At 55.9% G+C, this 24637-nt stretch overlaps 1 protein-coding gene, 1 long non-coding RNA gene and 1 other non-coding gene across 4 annotated transcripts in view; 2 read left to right on the forward strand and 1 right to left on the reverse strand.

Annotated features, from left to right (window-relative positions):
* Window positions 1-18182, reverse strand: part of SEMA5A (semaphorin 5A) — a 143014-nt gene extending 124832 nt beyond the window's left edge. Inside the window, exon 1 of the mRNA XM_075540818.1 lies at window positions 17837-18182. The gene's annotated coding sequence lies outside the window, so the exon portion shown is untranslated. The remainder of the gene's footprint in view (window positions 1-17836) is intronic.
* Window positions 18183-18632: 450 nt separating this feature from the next.
* LOC142438817 (uncharacterized) lies at window positions 18633-22681 on the forward strand. Of its 2 annotated transcripts, XR_012782815.1 has the most exons (5): window positions 18633-19201; window positions 20030-20121; window positions 20411-20450; window positions 20881-21018; window positions 21834-22681. It is a non-coding gene; the product is annotated as an uncharacterized LOC142438817 (long non-coding RNA). The 2 variants fall into 2 exon arrangements; XR_012782814.1 differs by having other exon boundaries at window positions 18633-20121.
* Window positions 20723-20792, forward strand: LOC142441677 (small nucleolar RNA SNORD123). Its single transcript, XR_012783032.1, has one exon. It is a non-coding gene; the product is annotated as a small nucleolar RNA SNORD123 (small nucleolar RNA).
* Window positions 22682-24637: the final 1956 nt, after the last annotated feature.

Below are 24637 nucleotides of genomic sequence, written 5' to 3' on the forward strand. Positions count from 1 at the left end.
GTAGCACTAAGAGTCGGTATATGGCATTTCCTGAATTCCAGACATATTCTTCTTTACCTCCATTATGTAACACCAGTCCAATTTCTCCTTGGTAATCAGGATCAGTCACACCACTCAGTACAGTGACACCCTTCCTGACCTGTTGATCCAAAGGCATGAGAAGCCCAAAGTGACCAGGGGGCATTCTCAACTGCCAGTTCAGTGGAATCCGTGCTGTGTTTCCAGGTGGGAGAGTTCCTTCCTTCGGGACCAGGCCCTCCAGGCCTGAGGAACACAGGGTTGCTGAGATAGGAAGCAAAAATGCTGCAAGTGGATCACTAGGAGTAATAGTGAGTGGGGTCCCTCCAGCTTCCACCCCTTGGTTCCTGGACCCATGAATTCTGGCTATTGGAGACACAGCACCATATATTGGCCGCTGGTTTGGAGCGTATACAGCTTCCTGGAGAACATGGCCCCAGCCCCGCAAGTTGTTGCCACCTAGTTGGCACCATAATTGTGTCTTTAGGAGCCCATCCCATCTTTCTATCAAGCCGGCAGCTTCAGGATGATGAGGAACATGATACGACCAGTGTATTCCATGGGAATGGGCCCGTTACTGCACTGTATTTGCTGTGAAGTGAGTTCCTTGATCTGAAGCAATGCTATGTGGGATGCCATGCCAGTGGATGAGGCATTCTGTAAGTCCACGAATAGTGGTTTTGGCAGAAGCATCACGTGCAGGGAAGGCAAATCCATATCCAGAGTAGGTGTCTATTCCAGTAAGAACAAAATGCTGTCCCCTCCATGATGGAAGTGGTCCTATGTAATCAACCTGCCACCAAGTTGCTGGTTGACCTCCCCGAGGAATTGTCCCATATCTTGGACTTAATGTTGGTTTCTGCTGCTGGCAAATGGGGCACTCCGGCAGTGGCAGTGGCCAAGTCAGCCTTGGTGAATGGAAGTCCATGTTGCTGTGCCCATGCATAACCTCCATCCCTGCCACCATGTCCACTTTGTTCATGTGCCCATTGGGCGATAACAGCAGTGGCAGAGGAAAGAGGAGGACCAGTCTCCACAGCGCGTGTCATCTTAGCCACTTGATTATTAAAGTCCTCCTCTTCAGAGGTAATCCTTTGGTGAGCGTTCACGTGAGATACAATTACCTTTACTTTCTTGGCCCATTCAGAGAGGTCTATCCACATACCTCTTCCCCACACCTCCTTGTCACCAATTTTCCAATCATGGTCCTTCCAATTCCCTGACCAACCAGCCAAGTCATTAGCCACAGCCCATGACTCAGTATATAATCTCACATCTGGCCATTTTTCCTTATATGCAAACTGAACGGCCAGGTGCACTGCTCGAAGTTCTGCCCATTGGGAAGATTTCCCTTCACCACTGTCCTTTAGGGAGATCCCAGAAAGGGGCTGTAGTGCTGCTGCTGTCCACTTACGAGTGGCACCTGCATATCGTGCAGAGCCATCCGAAAACCAAGCATGACTTTTTTGGTCTTCACTTAAAGTATGGGAAGGAACTCCCCAGGAGGCCATAGGTGCAGACTAGGAGAAAGGAGGCAATGTGACAGGAGTGGAGACTGTGGGCATTTGGGCCACTTCTTCACGCAGCTTACTTGTCACTTCAGGTCCTGCTTTGGCCCAATTTCGTATATACCACATCCATTTAACAATAGAGTTTTGCTGCACTCTATGATTCCATGGGTCAGACAATACCCAGTTCATGATAAGTAGTTCAGGCTTCATACTGACTTGGTGGCCCATGGTGAGGCGCTTAGTCTCCACCAAGGCTCAGTAACAGGCCAACAGCTGTTTTTCAAAGGGGAAGTAGTTGTCTGCAGAGGATGACAGGATTTTACGCCAAAATCCCAACAGTCTACACTGTGATTCACCAATAGGGGTCTGCCAAAGACTCCACACTGCATCTTTATCTACAGCTGATACCTCTAGCACCATTGGGTCGGTCAGCTGGATCATATGGTCCCAGTGGCAAAGCAGCTTGCATGGCAGCCTGAACCTGTTGAAGAGCCTTTTCTTGTTCTGGGCCCCACTCAAAATTGGAGGCTTTTCATGTCACTTGATAAATAGGTAGAAGTAGAACACCCAAGTGAGGGATATGTTGCCTCCAAAATCTGATAAGGCCCACTAGGCATTGTGCCTCCTTTTCAGTCATTGAGGGAGCTAAATGTAATAGCTTATCCTTCACTTTAGTAGAAATATCTCGACATGCCCCACACCACTGGACCCCTAGACATTTTACTGATGTGGAAGGTACATGAATCTTCATTAGGTTAATTTCCCAACCCCTTGGATGCAGATATTGTATCAATGAATCTAGAGTCTTTGATACATCCTCCTTAGTGGGTCCAACCAGCATAATGTCACCAACATAATGGACCAGTGTGACATTTTGTGGAATAGACAGGTGATCAAGGTCCCTTTGGACTAAATTATGGCACAGGGCAGAAGAGTTGATGTACACCTGGGGGAGAGTTGTGAAAGTATATTGTTGCCCCTGCCAGGTGAAGGCAAACTGCTTCTGGTGGTCCTTCAAGACTGGTATTGAGAAGAAGGCATTAGCCAGATCAATAGCTGCTTACCATGTACCAGAAGTATTAATTTGCTCAAGCAATGAAATCACATCTGGAATGGCAGCTGCAATTGGAATCACCACCTGGTTAAGTTTATGTAATCTACTGTCATTCTCCAGGATCCATCTGTCTTCCTTACAGGCCAAATAGGTGAGTTAAACGGGGATGTGGTAGGAATCACCACCCCTGCATCTTTCAAGTCTTTGATGGTGGCACTGATCTCTGCAATCCCTCCAGGAATGCGGTACTGCTTTTTGTTTGCTATTTCCCTAGGTAATGGCAGTTCTAATGGTGTCCACTTGGCTTTTCCTACCATGATAGCCCTTATTCCACATTTCAGGGATCCAATATGGAGGTTCTGCCAGTTATTAAGTATGCCTATTCCAATGATGTGTTCTGGAACTGGGGAAATAACCACAGGATGGGTCCGGGGGCCCATTGGACCCACAGTGAGGCACACCTGAGCTAAAACTCCATTGATAACTTGCCCTCCATAAACCCCACTCTGGCTGGTGGGCCTTCAAAACATTTTGGAGCTCCTGGAACTAGTGTCAGTTCTGAGCCAGTGTCCAATATTCCCCAAAAAGTTTGATTATTTCCTTTCCCCCAATGAACAGTCACTCTTGTGAAAGGCCACAGGTCCCATTGGGGAAGGCTAGAAGAAAGACTAACAGTATGGACCTTCAGTGATGTAAAAGGGTCCTCCTTCAAAGGGACCCGGCCTCCCCTTCCTTCAAGGGGTTGTGGGTCTGTAAACTGGCTCAGGTCTGGGAATTGATTGAGCGATCGTGACTGTCTATTCTGCTGTTCACCTGATCTACCATTCTTCCGCCTGTACAGATCACGGAAATATTTAGTAGGCTTCCCATCTATTTCATTCCTGGGGACTCCGTGGCTAAGTAGCCAATGCCGTAAGTCCACAAGAGACAGGTTGCCTTGATTACTACTGTAACCTTGCTGTTTATTATAACCACACCCACCCTGTCTCTGTTGATTCAGTGCTGACACCTGCCCTCTACCATCACGGGGACCAATCAGTCCCATTGTGGGCAAATGTCAGAGTTCGCTTAAGGCAGTGCCCACTGTTAATCCTGGTGCACATAAAATAGCAATTACAAGAGTATAAGAGATGCTGGGGCCCACTTCACAAACTTGTTCCTTATGGTTGTGGTAAAGGGTATGTCCTCAGGACACCCCCTTTTTGGGTCTAAGGGAATATCCTGATAGATCCATTCCAACATACCAATTTCTCTAAGCTTTTGGGTGCCTTCCTCTACAGTGTACCAAGGTGGGTCAGGTACTTCAATTTGGTCCAATCTAGGACATCTGGCAGTCCATGCTTCACTGAACCAACCAAAAAAAGAATTAGATCCTCTCAGCCTCTCTCACAGAGACATTGAAAGAAGAGTCTGTGCTTAGGGGTCCCATATCCAGAAACTCAGGCCGGTCTAATATTAGATTTTGTGCACCAGTATCCCACACCCTTAGTAACCATTCCCAGGGGTATTCCCCAGGCTTCTGCTTGTATGTATTTGAAAACTCGAGCAGATCTTTATGAGTATAGTACCTTTCTTCTTGGGTAATTATCTCAACCTCACCTTTAGGAGCTTTCTGAGACTTAATTTTAGTGACAGGTCTAGTGGAAATAGTGGGTGGTGAGGGTGTTTCCTGGGTGCTCTCAGCAATACCTTGTAAGGCATCTCCCTCAGGTAATGCTACTGATGCAGCCCCACCTGACTTATCAACTTGAATAGTTTGGCTAATCTGCTCAGGTGTGGACTGTGAATTAATACTTTCAGCTGGGAGGGGTGGATCCATTGACTGGGGTGGGTCAATTGTTTCTAAGGGCTCAATATCCTCCTCTTCTGGATCATCAGCCCATATGTTCCCATCCCATGTTTCAAGGTCCCAACTTTTCCCAATCAATGCCCTTACTTTGGTTTCAGACACTGCTCTAGATCTGCAATTCAGCCGCCATAGTAATTCAGTCACTCATATAATCAGACTCTGGATCTGGTTCTCAGCAATGTCAGCTCTTTTACTAGAGGAGAGAAGGCTTTCCTTTGTAGCACAGATGGAAGTTTTCAAATCCATTAGTCTGCACCTGAGGCGTGCTTTTGAGGCTCTGAGACCATCCCTCTCCTTAATCACACTTTCCATTGTAAGAAGGACCAGCCAACCAGCTTCCATATACTTGTCATCCTTACAAAACTCCCGGAAAATATCAAAGATACGATCACTCAGAGCCTCGCCTTTAACCAGCACCTCATCTATCGGTGGTGCTACTGTAGGGATTATCTTTGCTATTTCACACCATGGATTAGGAGGAGTAGTAGACTTATCCATGCTTTGGGATGTTGAAGTAGCATCACTAGTGTTAAGACTAATCAGGCCGGAGAGCCAAGTTAAGAAGCCCATATTTATGATTTTATTTCGCTAGAAGCACTCTTGGTACCAAAATGTGTTTGACGGGGTTCTTTAGAGAGAAAAAACCAGATTGCTAATAATTTTAGATAGATAGCTAGATAACACAAGAAATGAACTGTTAAATTATATACAGATAGATAATACAGTTAAATTATAAAGCAGTACAAATGGCTCAGTGCAGCTCACTCCTGTGAGAGAGTTGTGAGACACTGACAGTCCTTCAAATCCTGAGGGCCGTTAGGTAGTCCTCTGTAGAGAGATTCAGGCTATCCCGGCACAGGCAGCAAATAGCAAGGCAGGTCACCAACTGTCAGCCAGATCACCAACAGTTAGTCCCAGCTCCAGAGATGTACATGTCAATCATGTGGTCTTAAAGGGGCCTCAACTTCCAGCGACAGAGTCCACAGGCTAGGCGTCCTACAGGTAGTATAGCCTGTAAATTGAGGCACAGAACAAGCAAGGCAGCCGCACACTGGTCTGATGATCAAACAGTGAGAGACAAGAAAGGTGAGGCTCATGGAGCCATTTACCTCTCCACCCTTCAATTAATCCCACTTGTGTTTATCGGCCAGGCTAGCACAATAAATTATCTCAGGTGGGTAAATGGATGATGGATGGGTGGACGGACGGACAGACAGGTGGGTGAGGGAATGGATGGATGGGCAGGTGGGGGTCACATGTCTAGCATCCATGCCACACAGCAAGTGGGAGGTGATCCAGAAGTAGAAATTCTGGTCTCTGAATTCCTTGCTGCAGATGAGGTGCCTTTCTGTCTACAAGGCTCACACCCACTGAGCCCCTTCCAGCCCCTATCAAGGGCAGCATCTGCGGGGTCCTCACTGGCCCCCACGAGGCCGTTCTCCTCCAACCAGGCTGGGCCTTCGCCTTTTCAGGCTGTGAGATGCAGGCAGTCCAGATGTGTACTCATGGCGGCTAGGCCGCAGCAGATAGCTCCCCTCTGCTTACAGGACAGGCACCAGAACCAGTCTGCCACGACATCCGAGCCCAGATGTCCCACCATGTCACCCATCTGCTGGGCACTGAGAACCAAACACCTTGGAGTGAAGGAGGGTATCCACACACATGGGAGCCAGAACCCCAAGAGAGACAGAAAGGTAGCCACACACACACACTAACAGAAGCCTGTGGGGGTCCCGCCATCAACACTAACACCTCCGATAGGAAAAGGAGCCCCTGTTCCACCACAGAGAGTGACAGAGATGGCAGAGGAAGGGACTGGGATGGGGAAGGCCCTGTAGAGCCTGCTGAGATGCAGATGACTAAGCATGGAAGGATCCTGCTTACCTGGTTCAAAGGGTCTTCTGCACCTATCCAGCCTCGCTCCAAGGACTTGATGTCCACTCACTGTGACATGACTGCAGGAAGGGGCAGACCTGCCCCTGGGTTTCTGAGACTGTCACTCTGTGTCTGGGTGGACAGCCCCGTCTTCCCCTGTTGGAGCAGCTAGCTGGTGGTTTCAAACTACCAACCTTGCACAGTCTGGCCCAACGCGAAACCATTGCACCCCAGGGCTCCCAGCCTCCAGACCTCTCTGCATCTGAACACTTGCAGGGAGAGGCCAACAGGAGCCACCTCTAATGTGCGGGGCCCTTGAGCAATGCCTGGCGGGGACTCAGGAGTGTCCACCAGCCCCTCCTTGCACTCAGGCCCTGTGCCCAGCACTGTCCACACCAGTGCCCACTCTCCGGGAGCTCTGACCCAAGACCACCCTGCCCAGCTCTTCCGTCCCTTCTGCTTTGAAAGGGAGCAGGTGTCCTGGGCATGGGGCCTCGCTCATGATGTAACTTGACAAGTTTTCCTGAGTGCTGACTAACGAACTGAGAGCACAATTGCTCATTAGGATGCAGGCAGCCACCACCACCCCCCTCACTAATGAGAGTCCTCAATTGGCCCTTCAATGGAATCTGTGCACTAGTAGGAAACGCTGAATCTCCTGCCAATCAGTCCACTCTCAGTGTACACATAGTCTTTCCACCCTCCACTCTTGGTGTACACACAGTCTTTCCACTCTCAGTGTACACTCTCTCCACTCTTGATATACACAGTCTTCACTCTCAGTGTACACACAGCCTCTCCACTCTCAGTGTACACAGTTCTCTCCACTCTCAGTGTACACCGTCTCCACCCCTGGTGTACACAGTCTCCACTCTCGGTGTACACACAGCCCCTCAACTCTCGATGTACACACAGCCTCTCAACTCTCGGTGTACACACAGTCTCTCCACTCAGTGTACACACAGTCTCAACTCTCGGTGTACACACAGTCTCTCCACTCTCGGTGTACACAGTCTCTCCACTCTCGGTGTACACACAGTCTCTCCACTCTCGGTGTACACACAGTCTCTCCACTCTCGGTGTACACACAGTCTCCACTCTCGGTGTACACACAGTCTCTCCACTCCTGGTGTACACACAGTCTCTCCACTCTCGGTGTACACACAGTCTCTCCACTCTCGGTGTACACACAGTCTCTCCACTCTCAGTGTACACACAGTCTCTCCAATCTCGGTGTACACACAGTCTCCACTCTCGGTGTACACACAGTCTCCACTCTCGGTGTACACACAGTCTCCACTCTCAGTGTACACACAGTCTCTCCAATCTCGGTGTACACACAGTCTCCACTCTCGGTGTACACACAGTCTCTCCACTCTCGGTGTACACACAGTCTCCACTCTCGGTGTACACACAGTCTCCACTCTCGGTGTACACACAGTCTCCACTCTCGGTGTACACAGTCTCTCCACTCTCGGTGTATACACACAGTCTCCACTCTCGGTGTACACACAGTCTCCACTCTCGGTGTACACACAGTCTCTCCACTCTCTGTGTACACACAGTCTCCACTCTCAGTGTACACACAGTCTCTCCACTCTCGGTGTACACACAGTCTCCACTCTCGGTGTACACACAGTCTCCACTCTCGGTGTACACACAGTCTCTCCACTCCTGGTGTACACACAGTCTCTCCACTCTCGGTGTACACACAGTCTCTCCACTCTCGGTGTACACACAGTCTCTCCACTCTCAGTGTACACACAGTCTCTCCAATCTCGGTATACACACAGTCTCCACTCTCGGTGAACACACAGTCTCCACTCTCGGTGTACACACAGTCTCCACTCTCAGTGTACACACAGTCTCTCCAATCTCGGTGTACACACAGTCTCCACTCTCAGTGTACACACAGTCTCTCCACTCTCGGTGTACACACAGTCTCCACTCTCGGTGTACACAGTCTCTCCACTCTCGGTGTATACACACAGTCTCCACTCTCGGTGTACACACAGTCTCCACTCTCGGTGTACACACAGTCTCTCCACTCTCTGTGTACACACAGTCTCTCCACTCTCGGTGTACACACAGTCTCCACTCTCGGTGTACACACAGTCTCTCCACTCTCGGTGTACACACAGTCTCCACTCTCGGTGTACACACAGTCTCCACTCTCGGTGTACACACAGTCTCTCCACTCTCGGTATACACACAGTCTCTCCACTCTCGGTGTACACACAGTCTCTCCACTCTCGGTGTACACACAGTCTCTCCACTCTCGGTGTACACACAGTCTCTCCACTCTCGGTGTACACACAGTCTCCACTCTCGGTGTACACACAGTCTCCACTCTCGGTGTACACAAAGTCTCTCCACTCTTGCTGTACACACAGTCTCTCCACTCTCAGTGTACCACAGTCTCCACTCTTGGTGTACACACAGTCTCCACTCTCGGTGTACACACAGTCTCTCCACTCCCAGTGAACACAGTCTCCAGTCTCAGTGTACACAGTTTCTCCACTCTTATTATGAACACAGTCTCCCTTTCTATGCTGAATAACAAGGGACAGCCACCACCTCGGTGCACTGGAGTCACACAGCAGTGCCTGTGCTGTCACAGACCACCACCTGGACCTGGGATTTTGACCAAGGTGGGCTTCACCTGTGGCTGGGCATCGTGACCCAGGGCATCTGAGCAGGAAAACATGGCCACACCACACACACAAACACACACACCGACCTGCACAGCATTTTGCTAACCAGCAAGAAGCACCCACCATGGCCGCATGGAGAGAAAGGGCCTCGGAGGAGACAGTGAGGCTGCCTGTGGACACGGCTGACCACTCACCGAGAGCCCATAGTTCCAACACATGAGGCAGCAGATGCAGCCAACACAAGGCAGTCGGAGGAGGGAGGGAGAAGACTGCCCGCCAGCTGACAGCAGCCCTGGAGCGAGAGACCTGCCAGGGGCCCCAGGGCTGGCCGTCAGCAGGGATTGTCTCTCACTACACTGACACCATGTAGAAAGGGCCAGCAGGGCCCCCGGCCGGCTCACCAGAAGAGGATGAGGACAGCCTGACACCCCCCCCACACACACCCCCTGCTCCTAGAGCCCAGGTCCTGAGTAGAAGTGGGGGATGTCAGCTGTCCTGCTGAAGCTCACACCTGCTAAGAGGTATTGAGGACACAGAGCAGATGCCCCCACCAATGCCAGCCACACCTTCCCAAGCAGAGGGGCCCTGGGCTGTGGCCCAAGTGACACCCCCGTGGGCAGGAAAGCCAGGTCCATCCACAGCCAGCAGCCAAGGCAAGAACACACCCAGGGCTGAGTCTGACCGAAGGTGGGGAGGGGAGCATGTGGTCATCTGGGTCACCGGGAAAGGAGCTGAGTCTGTTCCTGACCTGGCAGAGGGGTCCACTCGTGGACGCCGATGGCCCTGTCCAGGCTTTGTGAGAGCGGAGACCCAGAGTCTGGTTCCTGGGAAGGGCACACTGGCTGAGCTCTGGCCTGTGGGGCGATGCCCTGGAGGGTGGGGACTTTGTCTGACAGCTTACAGAGGGGCGAGTTACACACTAGAAGCCATGCCCTTTGTGAGTGGGCACCCCAGGGAGTCTGCGCCCATTTACAGGGGTGCAACCATCTCCACTGTAGCCTGCACCCACACCCATCGTCCCCCGGGCCCCCACCCTCTAGTGGATGTCCTGCCTTTCTGTGGGTCTTGGAGGCGCCCTCCAGGTTCCCACACACACACTTACGGCAACTCCCCAATGATACGACCAAGTGCCACTCTGTACTGTGTGTTCTGCAGCATCCTCAGCCCCTGGTCCCGACCCCCGTGCATGCTGGGCACCTTGCAACCTGGAGGCCTCATTCCCCCACACCACGAGCAGCTCCAGAAACTCATGGAAAAGTGGGCCTAGGACAATGGAGCTTTCCTACGGTGGAGCTTTCAGCAGCCCCTGGTTTGGCGGGTCTGCCAGCACTGTTGTGGTGCACGGGGTCTCGTCAGCCATCGTTCCAAGACAGCCTGGCCTTTATTCCTAGTCTTCCTTCCCCGGAAGCTCTGCTGTAGCCTGCTCACAGCACCATGCAAGGCTCCGCTGGTAGACATGATGGATGCTCTTCTGGTGCTTGGCCTTGGCTGGAATTTAAATCCCAGGCTCCTGCAGAGAAGGGGCAGTCTCCGCCGCTCCCAGTTCACCAGCCCCCAGTATGCAACCCCCTGAGAAGGACTATCATGCTTGGTAAAGTGGGGGGCAGTGACAACGAGGAGGCCCTCAGGAGATGGACTGGTGCCCTGCTGCAACAATGGGTGTGAGGATGGCGGTGACGGGTGATGGCTTCTTCTGGTGTACGGGCGGTCACTGCCGTCACAACAGCTCACCCAGTACCCCACAACCATGACAACACGCAGCTTCCCACCCCCAGGCTCCAACCAACCCTGCCGTGAGCAGCATCACGGGTGAGTTGAAGCTCACACCGGGGGTTCACCCTGACATCTTCCAGGCAGCCATGGAGGGGAGAGTAGACTCGCCGCGCATTGGATTCCTGAGACAGGAAGCCTCTCCGAAGCAGACAGCCTCCTTTTCCTCTGGAGGAGCGGCTGGTGGGGTCTAACCTTTGACCTCCCTGCTAGTACCCCAGTGCCTAACCCAATGAGCCACCAGGGTGTCTCAGCACAAAGGCAGCCTGTGTACATCCAAGTCCAAGTGCTCAGCCCCGCCTCGTCCCAGAGCCCGTTCCCAGTTGGGTCAGCCCTGCTGGCCACCTGCTGCTGCTTGCAACTCTGTGTGTGCTTTCGGTCAGCACTCGACGAACATTCTGACGTGGGACACTGACCGCCCTGCCCACAACATGGCACGGCTCTGCCGGCTTCCTCCCTGCCCTCTGTCCTTCTCAGCTTCCCCCCTGGGTGCCTGCTGTGGTCTCAGACGGCTTCCCTGGGGTCACTCACTGCACCCCTGACAGGGCTGTCGTCGTGTAGCTGAAAACTGAGCCGAGGGAGTGAGATCAGCTCCCAGCTGGAAGGGTGACCAGGGGCAAGAGTCCTGGGGTCGACAGGTCCCTGTCAGACCAGCAGGCCAGCTTATGCTGATGCCACTCCCACACCAGCATGGCCTTTGTCTTAGCACCCCCACATCCTGCCACCAGCATTGCCCCCCCCTTCCGCCACAGTCCTGGTGCCAGGACCTACCACATCCGGGGGCACTGCCACATCCTGGCGGCCCCTGCCACATCCGGGGGCCACCTGCAGACAGGGCTGCGGCCCCACAGCTCGCCCACTCCAAGTCCCTCTGGAAGGTCATGTCCCCACATGGAGCCTTCAGGGAATGTCAGCTAACTCTAGGTTACCCAGAGGGAACCCACCACCAGCACCCATCTCCAGGCAGCAGGCCACCACCAGGGTCCCCCACCCCCCTCCAGTCACCACAGGACAACGACCACGAGTCCATCCACCAGGGTGAGGTCTCAGGGCCAGCGTCCAGAACTGCCAGGAGAGGCTCTCCCTGCAGGAGGGCAGAGGGAGCAAAGGCCATGCCCTTCAGGATGTCCCCCAGTGCCCAGTAAGCATCCTTCCTGCCCTCAGCCTTCCCCAAAGCAAGTCCCAGGCATGTCCACCCACAGCGGGGCTGTCCACGAAGGATCCTCCACACACACTGGGCCCATGCCAGGCCAGTCACTGCCAACCGTTGTTTGACGGGAGAGGAACGTGCTGTCCAGGACCCACCAACACCCAGAGGTGTGGCCCCAACTTTGGCCTGTGGTTCCAACACTGCCCCTCACCTAGCCCCCTGCTTTGCACCCGGTCAGGTTAGCACACCTCTCTCCCTCTGGGTAAAGAACCCCAGAATCCAGCCAGTACCTCTAGGCCACAGGCGACAGGACACCCAGTCAGAAAGGCCCTGTCCACTGACGCCCGGCTGAGCATTCTGCCCACTCCCCTGCTGGTGAGTCTGAGGTCCCCGTGGCTCTTTGGCAGAATTGGGGTGGGGGCACAGGTGTCCTCATAAAACCCAATGTCCTTCCCGTGGGCATGCCCTCCACCGCCAAGGTGACCAGGAGCCATCCGCCCACCCTGCCTCCCACCTCCCCCATTTCACACTTCAGCAAAGGCCACCTCAATTTGGCACCCAAGCAGCCCCCCAATAGGGAGTCGCCACCCACCTGGGATGGAGTCGCTGACTCTGCTGTGGGGCTCAGAGGGGGAGAGGGAACCAACGCGGCCCGAGGAGGCTGTGGGCAGAGAGGAGTGCCCGCCCTGAAATGCACACGCCCCACTGCCCACCTTTCTCTAGGTGCAGTGGGAAGCCCTGGGAGACGTGGGGGACAGATTTACTTGTTCCACACGCAGTAGATGTGCTGGCGGACACTGCTGCACACTCAGGGCGGGGAGACAAACCACGCTCACCTCCGCTCCAGACAGACCGCCGTTATGCATGTCCAGAAGGTGAGGAGAGGAGGACATAGAACAGTAACTGCAGGAAGAGGAGGCGCAAGAAAGGGAGGGAACTAGGGGGACGGGAGGGGCAGCAGTCGCCCAGGGACAGGTCCCTAGTATCTCCAGTGACCCCCACCTTGAGCGCCTCTCACTCATCTTTAAGGGTCCCGGCTGCCATCCCGCTGGGCTGCAGAGAGGGGTCAGGCACTCTCGCAGGTCTGGGGGAGCAGACACTGCTCCTGCCCAGCCACTCATGTCAGCCAGAGACACATTTCCCCGTGTGGTGTTTGGCTCGGAGTAGGGACTCCTGGTGGCTCCACATCAGGCTGCGATCCCAGCAGCCCCGCTCCAGAAAAACTGGGCTTTCCACTCAATCAACAGTGACCATCTCAGGCACTCACGGGGGGTCGCCAGAAGTCAGCATGGTTGCGGGTTTGGTTTGGGGGGTCCAGCCGACTGCCCGCAGGGGACACAGCCTCTGAGCTGTGCATACCAAGCTGTCCCTCTGCTGCCTCCCTGGTCTCCTCGCCCCCACACGCCATCTTCTTAAAAGGACCTGACAAATTTGCTCCTCAGAGGGGCTTCTCCAGGCTCCGCCCAGTGGCCAGTCCCACCTGCTGACAAATCCCAAGTTGAGGGCCTCTGGACAGGAACAGGAGATGGCCGGGGGCCTCCTCTCTGGGGTTACGACAGGGCAGCAAACCCAGTGGCCACAGACGGCAGTTCTCAGGAAGAGTACTGCGTCTCAGTTTCTCAATTTCCAAAAGGGCACATACAATGTCATGGTTCAGGGAAGACACGCACGCAAGCACACACACACACACACACAATGAAGGGCTGCTGCTATCACACACACTCCTCTCGGGGTTCCAGAGAAGGGCGCTGTCACAGCCCCTCCACGTGCCCCATCTGTGAGTCGCTATGACCAATGCCGTAGGGCCATCCGGCACAGCTCGTAAACCGCACCAGCTCCGTGTGCTTCAGACCCACACAAAGCAGTCTGTCTGGTTAACAAGAGCAACCATTTCAGAAGCATGCTTCCATCCAAAGATGCACAGCGTGGGAACTGAGCTGGTCTGTGGGGTGGGCAGACTGATCTCAGATACCTGCACCCAGGGTGGCAAACACGTGGAATCTTAAACAGTGGACGGGCACAGGGCAGATTGTGTGTTCTGTCTTTGTGCACGACTAGAGGCAAATGGGCTACCTCCACGGAATCCCTTCTGACTCACAGCGACCTTAGGGTCCCCAAACTCTAAGCCTCTCCTCTTCCTCCCACCAGGTGGCTGGCAGTGCCAGCAGCCCAGCACCTCACCCCCCTGGCACACTGCTGTTGCTAGGCAGAGTTGGGGCTGACCCTCAGCAACCCTGTACACCGGAGCCCATGGTGGCAGTCACAGAGTCACACCATGCCCCACACCCCCCGTACTAAAACAGACCCAAGGCCTTAGAAGCCATTCCACCTCACAGCAGTCACGCTGTCCCAGGGGGGTTTCCCAGACAGTGCTCCCCTCCAGGGGGGAAGTCAAGCCCCTTCCCGTGGAGCAGTTAGGGGCTCAGAGCAAGCCCTCACAGCAAAGCACTTCACCGAGGTGCCAACGGGGCCCCCTGGAACCCATAATGCAAAGTCTTTTTTGAGGAGTTTCTTCCCTTGATTCACACCCAGGGCCATGATGGCCTGGTGGCACAACTCATGCCCCCAAAAAGGGGGCAGCTTCCAACCTGACCATTCACAGCTCTTAATACCCGCTGTCTGGTCAGAAGCAAGGGCTCTGGTACATTCACTTTGTGAACACACACACGAGTAAATACACACACACACACACACACACACACACACACACACATATATGCACATGTGTATACATAAACACACATACACACATGCATGAATGCACATGTACACACATATATACATACATTACGTGTACATATATACCCACACATCATACATATAAGCATAAACACATATACACATATGTATATGAAACACAGGCACATGCACATGTATCTCTATGTGTACACATATGTATATGTATAAACACATACGTATACACAAACACATGCACACACACACGTATTTGAAATCCTTTTTAAAAACCATCAAGTCCCCCCAGGATGGTAGAGCAGGCTCTGGCCAGGAGTGAGCTGACACCAAAGGCTGGCGGCCACCCTGTGTCAGCACGTCTCTGGGTCCCCCGTGTCTCCCACAAGGGCAGCTCATGTGCACTCTGCCCCACTTCTGGCTACTCTCACAGCAGACCCACACGTCCCTCACGTGCTTCTCCCACACTTACTTTGCACATGACGGTCTAGTGTCCACCGAACATTTCTGGGCACTGGGAAGCCCCAAAGTTATGCCACTTGCTTTGTGATGGCTGGAATCTAATCCACAGCCCCACCCCAGTCTGCCTGCCAACAGCCGGGCCTTTCGCCCTAGGCACCCTCAGCACAGTCCTGAAGTCCTGCCCCTGGCACTCTGGGCAGCCAGCATGCAGCACAGGGGATGTCTGTCCACATCAGCAGTGGTCTCCTCTTCTTGCTGCCCCATCCCCCCAGCAAGAGGTCAGGTGCCCAATGTGCGGCCAGAGGGGGTCTCCAAAGCCCCTGACACTTGCGGAGTTGGGGGACTATCCAAATCTGTCTTCAGCTGCGGCCCACAGAGCTGACATGGCCACATTCTAAGTGCCACTCCAGCCAGACGCTGGTCCCTATCTATGCCATCCGGAGTGTTGGAAAAGGTCCCTATCTATGCCATGCGGAGTGTTGGAAAAGGTCCCTATCTATGCCATCCGGAGTGTTGGAAACCCCTCCCAGAGACCAAAGCCCATGTGGCCAGCAGGGTTCCGCAGGAGCTGGCCAGAAGGCAGCCCAGGAAGTCAGGGGGCACTCATGCCGCTGTTGCCCTCAGTCCATGCCGTCGAATCAGTTCCGACTCGCCGGAACAAAACACACACCGTCCGGTCCTGCGCCTTCTTCAAGCTTGTTCTATGAACTCGCTGCCATCGAGTGCATGCCAACTCACGGTGACCCTATGGGACAGGGCAGAGCTGGCCACGGGTTTCTGAGACAGTGGTTCTTTACAGAAATGGACATCCTTCATCCTCACTTAATGGTCAGTGGCCCAATGAGGGCCCACCACAAGGCGCTTCTCATGCATCATCTCTTGCCAACAAGAGCATACCCAGGTCAGGGCCCTGTGGCTGAAGGCAGACTCGCAGGACACCAGCCACCAGCCCCGGAATCCCTGCCCAGGAGAGCGGACACCAGGCTGGTATCTCTCACAACAAAAGCTGTGTCTTGGAAGAAACTCCTGGACAGCAAACCTGTCTTAAGCAAACCAGGCAATTGCATTGAGACTGCTTTTTTGCTTACAAGGGGCAAGTTTTAAAAGCATTAAGGGGAGAATCCATGGTCCCCTTGGGTAAACTTAGTCACAGAGAAGTAAACTTGTTTCCGGTACACATCACAGAAGGCACTGTTGCCTTCACCCCAACCAGAAACCGGTGCAGCACAGCACAGCACAGGCTGACCCCTAAACCCAGCCCCAGGCTGGCCATGGAGGCCGACGCAGGGAGACCAGGAGGGCAAAGAACTAGCCTCGAGGACCAAGACAGCCACGTCCTCCCCAGGAGTGGCCGGTGGCTTAGAACCACCAACTTCTCTGTCAACAGCTACTTTACCGCCTGGTCTCCATGGCTAAGCCTTCCAGAAAACCCCAAACTCAATGCCAGCCGGTCATTGCTAACTCAGTGACCCTATCCGACTGAGTGGGACTCCCCTGTGGGTTTCCAAGACTGGAATTCTCTTTTTTTAATTCATTTTATTGGGGGCTCATAAGGCTCTTATCACAATCCATCCATCCATCGTGTCAAGCACCTTTGTACATATGTTGCCATCATCATTTTCAAAACATTTTCTTTCTACTTAAGCTTCTTCACGGGAATCCAAGGCCCCATCCCTCTCCCACGGAGTTGCTGGTGGATTTGAACCACGATGCCAGCAGGGCCCTGAGGCTAGGGGGTACTCTCACTGAAATAATAGAACACACCTTAACGATCACCTTGTTTATCAACCCACACTAGCGGCTACGTAGTCAGTTCATTTCTTCCAAAGCCATTCTTCTGGAAGACACGCTCCTGTAATTACACATCTGCTGTTTCCAAACCCACCCAGGAGGGCCCAGCCCCTCTGGCGCAGGCAGCTGACCCACAGAGCTTTCCAAAAAGCCCAGGCGCCCTAGCCTGATAAAGCCCTGCGTCTGAACTGGCCAAAGTTTGCGTAGCGGTTAAAGCGCCACGGATGCGTCTTCCCTCCAGCTGTTCCCACTTCACTTCACCGCCGGTGAATGGGCGCGGAGCCCTGGGATCCAGGCGGGCGGCAAGTGTGAATCTGGGAGAAGCCTGTGCAGCCGGAAGGCTGGCGATTTGCTTTCACCCTCCCTCCGCAGGCAACGGCCAGCCGTTCCGGCCTGCAAGTCACCGGGGCCTCGCCCCGCTCCACGGGCATCCTGGCAGCTGGAGACCCCAGCCGCTCACCCGACCTGCCGGCGGCTCTTCTCGGCTCGCTGCGCCCTCTGCCGGGGGTCCCTAGGGCGCCGGGGCGCCGCAAAGTTAAAGCCCAACTCGCCAGGTACAAAGCCAGGCGGGCGCCCCCCCGGGCGCGCTTCCCGCCAAAGCCGAGCGCCGGACCCCGCGCCAGGCGGGCCCGGACGGCGCCGACAGCACACAGAGGAGGATGGGTGCCCGCGGGCCTGCGTCCGCCCCAAAACCCCTTCCAGCCGGGGTGCGCAGCACAGGGCGCGCGCGGGAGAGCTGAAGAGGGGCGCACAGGCTGCAGCCACTGGCGGCCTAGGTCTCCTTCCGACCCAGCGCCCGACGGAGCGGAGCCCACGGGCCCTGCACCCCGGACTCCCACCTCCCCGCCGTGGGCACGGCAGGGCCCAGGGGCTGCGAAGTGCCCGCCGAGCCCCTGGAGGAGGTGCGGGCAGGTCCGGGCTGGAGGCCGCCCACTCAACCCCGGCCCAGCGGGCTCCCAACTTCCCCCGCAGCCACTGTCGTGGCGCCCCAGCCGTGCGGCCAGCGCTCACCAGGTGCAGGCGCTGCTCCTGCGTCCCCGCGTCGTCCGCTCCCAGGGTCCTGCGACGCCGCGCCAAGTCCGAACAACCGCCGTCCCCGGCCTGCCGAGGCGCCGCTGATGCGCTCCGAGCTCCGCGACGCGGGCTCCGCGCCCCCGGCTCCGGGCTCCGCGCCCCCGGCTCCGCGCTCCGCGCCCCGGGTTGGGGCGGGCGGCCAGTCAGAGACGAGCTGGCAAAGTTAGATCCAGAGCAGGAGCCTCGCGGAGCCGCAGGCAGGGCCGCGCGGAGCCGCCGTGGAACCCTAAGCGGCAGGAGCCGAGCGCGGAGAGCGGACGCAGAAGCTGCCGCCGCCGGCGCCGCCTTCCCGGCGAGTAGAGCGCGCGGGGAGCGCGGGCCAGAGAGGGGCGGACAGAGGCGGGACGCCACGCCCCGGGCCCGCCTCCAGGACCGCCTTGGCGCCGGGGCCCGCCTCCCCGCCCGCCCCCACCCCCGCCCGCGCGGTGTAACCCTAGAGTGTCCTGCCACCCCCACATTCCGCCCCCCGCGCCGTCCCCGGCCCGCACGGGACCCCCTCCGCGCCCCCGTGTCCGCTTTCCCATAGGAAGTCCCGAGCAAGACCGATAGGGCGAGATCTCCGGAGTACCCACTTTGCGGGGCCCCCTTCCAGCCTAACAGACCCTTGGGTGTCCCCCGCCCTGTCCCGCCGCCCGGACGTGGAGACTTGGGGGGAGTGGGGAGAGCAGTATAAAGGCCGAGGCGGCGGCGCCGCAGAGCAGAGACGTGGCGCGCGCTGCAGGCCCAGGTAGGTGTGGGCCGTCAGGCGGGATTAGGCCCAGTCTTGGACCCTGAGAAGTGATCTAGCTCATCAGGGCACCTCCTCCCTGAGGGTCCCTGGAGGGGTGGGAGTGAAATGCAGGCAGGGCTAGGCCAGGCCCCTGGGCTGGGCCGCGCGCTCAGACCTACTACAGCTGAGCTGGACGGGTGGTGTCCTGCGCTGGGGCCCAGAGGACTTGTTGCAGCGCCTTACGGAGATCTGTCCGCCTGGCGCAGCGCTCAGGCGAGGGGCTCGTGATGCTGCCCGTCATCTGGTGTGCCTGGGGGCGAGTCAGGGTGAGTGGGAGGGGGGGATCTGAGTTGGGGGCTATCAGAAGACAAGCAGGACTGGCCCCCAAAGCTGCCCCCTCAGAGCCAAGAGGATGTCTCCAAGGGTCGGGGTCTGACGACCTGGCCCTGACCAGCAGGGGTAGGAGCAGGCCTCCTCCCACCCCGTGTGTCCAGAAGCCCCTTCCCCACCCACCCTGTGCTTAGTTGTAAAACAGGACGGACCACCCTAGCCCACAGCGGAAGCCTGCAAAGGGGGCAGCGGGAGCTCCCATTGTATCCTTCAGGAGTTACATCTTTTCTAGAATTGTTTTAGCGGAATGAAAAGGAGCCCAAATGAAATGCACAGTCTCAGGCCCAGGTTCCTGTGCCCTGGGGTCTCCTCTGGACCCTCACCACAAGCCACCCATCTGGCAGGATGCCCCTAAGCTGAAGGTCCTCCCCAAGCTGGCAGTGGAGCACTGAGCCCTGCGCCCCTGCCGCTAGCCCTGGCCAGCCTGGCCGCCTACGTGGCACCCAGGCCTTTGAGAGCTCTGCTCCTAGAAGGAGGCAGGCGGATCCCAGACTGCTGGGGGGGGTGGGGGTGGAGGAGATAAAATCAGAGCCCTGATGCCCCAGATCCTTGGGTGGTATGGTGCTGCGGGAGCCTCAGCTGCACCAAGAAGGGTGACCCGAATGAGGACCCAGATGGGCTTGAGCAATCTTTGTCACCGCCTCCAGTTTGCAGTTAACACTTAACAGCTAAGAAAAATCCGTAGCCTGCGGCAGTGATCTAGAACAAAATAGTGGCTGAGTTGAGAGAGTTAGTGGGTGGGTGGGTGAGTGAGTGAGTGAGTGAGTGAGTGAGTGAGTGAGTGAGTGAGTGCTTGCATGCGTGAGTCTGGGCGGGACCTTGAGCCCAGGAGGTGATGATGTGGTGATGTTTTGAGCTGCTAACTGCAGTGTCAGCAGTTCAAACCCCTCAGCCGCTCCACAGTAGAATGATGGGGTGCTCTATGCTTGTAGAGTTACAGGCCCGGAAACTTACAGGGGCGGGGTGAGGGCCGTGAATGGGCTTTAGGTTGGGTCTGGCTGTGCAGAAGCACCTTAAAAGGAACCCGTTAGGAGGATAAGAAATTACAAACCAATAACCGGCACTGAGAAAGGGAAGGCCTGGAGGAGATGACCGGGCCCTGACTGCAGCACTAGCCTCAAAGGTAAGAAGGTCCGTGCAGATGACTGAGGAGAGGGCCTGTGTTTTCCTGCTGCTGTACATAGGCTGCTATGGGTCAGAGCCGACCATCCCAACAATAGCGGGGGCAGGGGAGGAAGGAGAGTCCCCCAGTCATTTGTCCGAGGCTCCACAGGTGTGGCCTGGACTGTGTGTATGAGGGCTGGGTCTGGCTGAAGCCCTGAATGAGCATCCTGAGCTTGGGGGGCCCTGGGCTAAGGGGATCTCCCTGCCTTGCTTCTGATCCGCAGAAAAGCTGGGTTTCTCTCCGACAGGTGGGACCACCTTGTACAGCCCTACAAGATGCCAGCAGAGGTGAGTTGGTGCCTGGGAGTCCTGATGGTGACACAGGTGACATCCCAGTGACTTGTCACCCGAGTTTCCTTGTCTTGCATGATCTCTGTCTCTCAGGTACTGCTCACAGAAGCACTACCTTTGTTATGCTGTACACACACACACACACACACCAGCTGGAGAACGAATGCTTGTGATGGTCTGAAACCAAAATATCTCATTCTCATCGAAATAAAATCGGGGCTCCCCAATGCTGCAGGTGGGGGGGCAGTGCTGTGCAAGGTGGGGGACACGGTGAAAATGATGAATTCTGGGTCTCTGAGTCATGTGACCTGAAAAAGGCCATCCATTTCCTGATTCACCCGTGTCTTCCTGCAGACCTCAAGGGGTGCCCAGTCTCAGAGTAGTACTGCCTCCAAACCCTGTGTCTTCACACCCTTCCCTCTCACAGCCCCAGGGGGAGAGAGTCCCCACCCGGAGGGGACCAGCAGCTTCGAAGAATGCGGTGGTGATGTTGAAGGGAGTGTGAGAGCGGGGTGTCATCCAACACCACCTTCAGGCCACACGTACAGAGCCTGCGCTGGTTCCTGTGAGTTCTCCGCACTCAGTGCTCCTTGCCCAGTGTGGGGGCATGAATCTTACCCCAGATTCCCTCTCACCCCTGGGTAAACTGAGGTCCAGAGACAGACAGCTATCGCACCAAGACTATTTGCCTATATCCCAAGACCCCAGGTCATGGGGACCAGCCACTAGGGCTTCACAATGAAGGACACCCTCCTACCCCCTGACAGGGAGGGTTCGGGAGCGCTGAGTTCTGTGGCCTGATTCAGCTCCTGGGTGAGCCACAGCCCGTGGAAGCCCAGCCCCATCAGGACAAGGGTGGCAAAAGCCAGGCCAGTTCCAGGAAGCTGTGCCCAACCCAGTCTGGAGGTCCAGCACACCTGCAGGCCTTTCTGCACAGGTGGAGTGGTCTGGAACTGCCGACCTTTCAGTTAGCAGCCCGGCACCAACCATCTGCGCTGCCACCCAGGGGCCCCAGACAGTAGGCAGTGATCGCAAGCAGAAGAATCAGTGTCAGAGGGTGGGGGAAATCCACCTGGGCCTCTCCTGGCCCTCTGCCAGCCCGTGACCAAGTCAGACCAGAGTGCCAGGCACAGGCCCAGGGCCCCCCTAGTGTAAGTAGAAAGCATCCCTCCAGCAAGAAGCAGGCAGATGTCTTCCTGCAGCAGGGTCCCCCGCCACTCACACCTTAGCACCAGGGGCATCCTCTGACAGCATCTGCACCACCTGGACTGGCCTTCAGAAGTGCCCCCTGTGCTAGTCGTTTGCCACAAGGGAATCCGTGGACTGTCTTGGGCGGCCACCAGGTAGCCTCGGGTAACCCCTCTGACACTGTCTCCTCAGCCCAGGTCCTCGGCTCCACGCATCCCTGGAAGAACTCTGCCACTGTGACCCCTGCCTGGGTCAGCCCTGCCCACCTCTGAGATGTCCTGGGCTGGCGCTCAGCTGAGAACCACACCCCCTCTCCGCTGGGGGGCCACTTTCAAGGAGGCAAGCTGGTTACAGCTATCCCTGCCAGGAACCTGGGCAGTGACTCAGGATCCAAGAATCAACATCTATCACACTTGAAGTGCTCCCTGCAGTATTGCAGGAGAGCAGGGTGGTTTTCAACAGTTGTGGGCTGCTAACCATGAGGTCAGCAGTTCAAACCTACCAGATGAAGCTTTCTACTCCCGTGAAGAGTCACCTACCGGGGGCAGTTCCACCCTGCCCAGTGGGGTCACTGGCAGTCAAAAAGGACGGGATGGCAGTGATGGCTTTTCCCTGAGCAGAGCTGATGGATCCCAGCATGCGGGAGGGAAAGGGGGAGGCTGTGGCAGGATGAGACCCTTCTTCCTTTTCAGCCATCAATGCCTGTTGGCGGAAGCTGGCCCAGTTCCCCAGGTGTCTGCGAACTGGCAGTTAGGACGAAAGATCCGGAGATCTACGTATTTCCAAAAATGGCCCAGTAGAGAAACTAAAGCCCCTGGCATCACCACGGTCTGACCTGGGCACCACCTCCTTCCTTGGTGCAGGTGGGTGTGGGGTGACTGTGGGCCAGGTGCCCACTCTGCTAGCCCCACACCCATGGTCAGAAGGTGAGGGCCTCGGCAGAGGAAGGCTGGCTCAACTTCCACATTCCGCCGGTTGAACTACTAAATACAGATTTCTATCAACTGAATTTCCTCACAATAAATTCAGGATGCTCAAAATAGCCCAGGTCATCCTTGCATATGTATGGTGAGGGCACGGGGACATGGCTCCAAGAGAGAGGGCCGGGGTACCTGGAGCAGACAGGTGGCTTGTGGCTGGAGTGTGAAGCCCTCTCAGGGGGGCTGGTACCTGCCGTGGACACACTCCCCTTGGTCCGTGAGTAGGCAGGGTGCTCCTTAGCCTGTGGTCCCTTCTTGGGAATGGGGATTGGGATGGGGTGGGGAAATGACATGGTGAGCATAGTGCATTTTGTTACCTTTGGAAAGATAACTTGATAAATGTTTGCCCAGCTTCGATTCAGAAGCACAGCTCCTCTGCCATCGCCTCACCATTCACCCAGCCTGCTAACTCCTAACAAGAGGATTTCTAAGGAGTGAGATTTCACCGGCGGGCCAGATGTCTCCTGCAGCCAGCGTGCAGGACGTGCTGGTAGATGGCCCTGCACCACCCACTCATCTGAGTGGCCCTTGCGTGGCTCTGTCTCACCCAGTCAGATGTGGTGGCCTTGCCCATTCCCAAACCTCGAGGACCAACTTGTCTCCTTGACCCCGCCACCAGCCCCTCAACCCGTACGTTCTCTCTGTCCCCACCCCCAGGCTTCAGTGGGGCTTCACAAGCTGGAAGGCTTTGGCCTGTTAACCTGACTGCCCACAGGGCCTTTCTGGGGCCTGCCTGGCCCATGAGTGCTCAGCACCCACCCCCCACCCCAGGGGAAACAGATGCGGGTCTCCTGTCTCTCACCGCACCCCCACCAGCATGGTTCCTTCTGGAATTCGTTGGGGTGACTCCCAGGAGGAAGACTGGGTGTACTCACACTCGTCCTTACAATTCCTCATTCATTATCACAGCAGAGAGGGTACAAACAGAGCTGTCTGAGGAGACTTCGACTATCCCCGCTGTCCCACAGGCAGCCCGGGAAGCCCTCTGTGAGGGGCCAGGCTGGGCCTGCGGTCAGGGCCTGTGTTGTCTCTGGGTGTCAGCTCACCGCCACCCCGTGCACAGCCACCAAACACCGCCTGGTCCGGCATAGTCCCCACAATCATTGCCGTGTCTGAGCCCACCATGGCAGCCACGCTGCCTGTCCTCAGTGAGCATCTTCCTCTTTTCTGCTGTCTCTCCACACAACCAAGTCTAATGTTCTCCAGGGATGGGTCCCTCCAGAGACCTGCCCCGAGTGAGTGAGTGAGTGAGTGAGTGAGTGAGTGAGTGAGTGAGTGACAAGCCCTGGCCCATGCTTCCCAGACAGGCATATCCCGCCCTCTGGAAGCCCAGGAGACTCAGTGCTCAGCCTTCCCTCAGGCACTGTAGATTCCAGGCCTCAGTCCCTCTCCAGTCGGTCGGCCTGCTCCACCACCCAGATTTCTCCCACGCATGAGGCGAACACAAAGGCTATGGCTTGGGCCAGACTCGCCTTGGTCCTCTACGTGACAGGTGCGCTCTGGAGCATGTTAATCCAGAGGGCTTGTGCGGCAGATTTGCCGGGTGCAATATGTCATTTGATGTCTTGCCTACTGCTTCCATGGGTGTTGGTTGCATTCAAATGAAAATAAATCCTTGAGAACTTCAGCCTCTTCTCCATTGAGCAGGATGTACCTGTGGGTCCAGTTGTGAGGATTTGGGTCTTCTTTACATGGAGCTGTAAGCCATATCAAAGGCTGCAGTCCTTGATCTTCATCAGCAAGGGCTGCAAGTCCTCCTCTCTTTGAGCAAGCAAGGCTGTGTCATCTGCGTCCACAGGTGTCAATAAGCCTTCCTCCCATCCTGATGCCACACTTTATCTCATAGAACCCAGTGCCCTCGGCTACTCTGAAAGGCCTGGGAAACGTAAAGCTGGACATTATGTTCTGCTTTGGTGGGTCTCCTACTATTGGCTGGTCCTCTGCAGTGGTCCTCCTACTTTCATTCATGTGCTTATCTGCAGCCCCATCCAGATGTCATTTTCCTGAATTTAAACC

The sequence above is a fragment of the Tenrec ecaudatus genome, chromosome 2, assembly GCF_050624435.1.
Source record: "Tenrec ecaudatus isolate mTenEca1 chromosome 2, mTenEca1.hap1, whole genome shotgun sequence".
NCBI classification, from domain to species: domain Eukaryota; kingdom Metazoa; phylum Chordata; class Mammalia; order Afrosoricida; family Tenrecidae; genus Tenrec; species Tenrec ecaudatus.